We start from the raw sequence: 3113 nt of genomic DNA, 5'->3' as shown, positions 1-3113 counted from the left end.
TCGGGGTAAGCGTAGATATATTTTTCAATTGTGACATTGTTTTGAATATATCTAATCTAAAACAGATATGAATATATAAAAATATATATATTCTCGACCTATATATTACAGCAAATATTCTGCTTGATAAAAAATATAATGTGATCATGAAATTACATTTTTTCCTAATTTACTCAAACGTGTTGATTCCTAAGAGGTTGAGAATTCTGAGTTGCAAGTAGCTACGCGTTGCGCCAGTGAGGACGAACAAGATGTGTAATTGGAATAATTGTTATTGTAGCAGCTAAATTTTGCAAACACAATGAGTAAAGATACAAGGGAAACAAATGGATGAAGGATAGGAATGGAATGGGTGGGGGGTGGGTTCATGCATTGGCTGGATACATCCCCCTCACAATAGGGGGAAAGAAGCCTCCCGGTGTGTCACACACACTCACAAACTACTAAGGTCAATGAAAGTGGCATTTGAATACTTGGATGAAGAAATGAGAAATCAAATATTAGTCACATTGATTAGACCAAAACTAGAATCTGCAGCGACACAATGGACACCCATTACTAAAAAGAATATAAGGAAACTAGAAAGAATACAGAGAGCAACAACAAAGTTGGCACCAGCTCTTTCTGAATTAACATACGAATAAAGGTTATCGAAACTAGAACTACCAATATTAGAGCAAAGAAGAGAAAGAGGTGATCTACTGACCATATATAAAATCATGAAAGGAATGGAAATCCTTGACAGAAAAGATTTACTAAAAATGACAATGGAAAAACAAGAGGTCATGAAAAGAAACATGAAAAGGACAACTATAGAAAAGATAAGAACAAGAATAGCTTCCCACATAGAATGATGGATATATGGAATAACTTAGGTGAAAAAACAGTGTGTGCAAATAGTATTCACGATTTTAAGAATAAACTTGCTGAAATATACAGAGGTTACCACGAGCATAGCTCCCTTCCCGTATAATACAGGTAAAAAAAAACAAAAAAACAAGAGGACATGCAATGAAACTCAAAAAGGATAACTACAGAAGAGTCCTGAAAAAGAACAGCTTCCCACATAAGAGTGATAGATGCATATATATATATATATATATATATATATATATATATATATATATATTATTTGGATGATGGAGAACATAAACACAGGGGAAGGCTCGGAACCCTAAACACTCTAGGTTTATGTTCTCCCTCCTCCAAATAATTTGTCTAAAATACTTATCAATCGATATATATATATATATATCTATATATATATCTATATCTATCTATATATATATATATATATATATTCTATGCAGTTTTTCAGGAATCTGTAGCGAAGTATACAGCTCTCTTACGTGTACGAAACTCCATCCAAACAGATTCCGGCTGCTTACCACCACTCGATATGCTGAGGTGTGAAGACAGAATGAGTGGTAGGGTAGATAGTTAGATAGATAGACTTTATTTGGCAATGAATTTATGTACATGAAGTGCAAATAATGACAAGGACACATAGTTCGGAATAATAATTGCAAATTGCCGAGGATAACACAAAAAGCATGTACGCTTATTTCCATTGTGGTGAGTTTAAACGCCAAGAATCCGTTGAAGTTTTATTTCTGACGTTTCGTCCAACTAGGACTACTTCAGAGTATACACAAATAAAACAACGACAACTTATATAATCGCACAGCTCACCCTGTTCCTCCCCGGTGAATGTTGTTGCCATCTCGCTTTCGTCTTGCCCCGTGGATAATTAGGCCGCTTGCTACACTCGCCAACTTGACAAAACCGTCCCGATGATTGCTACATGGGAGTGAGGTAATATACGCTGCCTCAATTGTCCTCCTTTCCTTTTTGTTAAGTCCACTATGGAGGATGGAGTTTCGTACACGTAGGAGAATTGACAGCTGTATACTTCGCTACAGATTCCTGAAAAACTGCATATATATATATATATATATATATATATATATATATATATATATATATATATGTATATATAAACTCCACTTCATCTAATTCTTAATACTCCTTTGTAATAATCTCCACATGATCAGATACCATTTACTACCACGTGCAATAGGTCTTAGTGTATGACAGCACTGAATATTACTGTTAGTACCAGCAGTCTATATCTATATCACAAGGGCTTTCGCTCTTTACTAGAGGGGTAGCTAAGGTCAAAAGGTATATACTCTTTGCTCATTCTCATCTTAGCTCCTCATGGATGACGGGGTTATCCCTGTATCCCGTCCACTGCCCTGGGTCAGAAGCTATGGAGCAATACACAGCACATCAACAGCAAGGCCGCTTCATTTAATTGGCGACCCCCCCACTCTCCGTCCCCTCATTAAAAAAAAAAAAATCCTTCGGGTTGTGTCAAAATATCATTCCCACACAACCACTTCCTAACACCCCCCCTCCCTTCCTTACACGACAGCATCATCTATATAAAAAAAAAAAAAAAAAAAAAAAATGGTGGCCGTAAATAGTAAGCCTAATTGATGACAGAATCGTGGTTCATAAAAAAAAAAGTAAATGTCTGCCCCTGTTAATAATGTGGCCTGGAATACTAAAGACGAAAACGTCAACTGATATAGATAAATGTGCAGAGTCGTTTGGAGAGGAGCCAGTGCAGCAAAAGGCGGGAAGCTCATCCGTTTTACATCGGAGTCTTTCACTGTAGAAGATCTCTGTCAGTGGGTCCTGTCTGTCCTTCAGGTCCTCCTCGACAAAGAGTGCGGTAATTCTTACGAGTTTAAACTTAATATAGGTTACACGTGATAGGATGGAATGTGTGTTTAGGGTTACTCAGTGTTATTTTCCTCCCCCACAAAAATAGGATAATTCCTTACTCCTAATCCTCTCCCCCAATGGTAAAACGGATGTTTATTTACAACCCCCAACCTTTCACTTCAAGATATGGCAGATAAAGATAAGGCAGATATAAAAATGACACGTTAATCCAGGGTTAGTCATGATAATATAACAAAAAGACAAGAGTAAGATATGCAAGATAAGGATTATTACCAAGTTGAATTGCACTAACCTTCTTATTGTCGAACTGAATCTAGAGATTCAAAGTGCAAGGAATAATTGGCACAAGACTTTCAGAA

Source organism: Oratosquilla oratoria, chromosome 5 (assembly GCF_046742065.1).
Source record: "Oratosquilla oratoria isolate Oo_2021 chromosome 5, ASM4674206v1, whole genome shotgun sequence".
NCBI classification, from domain to species: domain Eukaryota; kingdom Metazoa; phylum Arthropoda; class Malacostraca; order Stomatopoda; family Squillidae; genus Oratosquilla; species Oratosquilla oratoria.
This window is presented reverse-complemented; position numbering follows the sequence as displayed.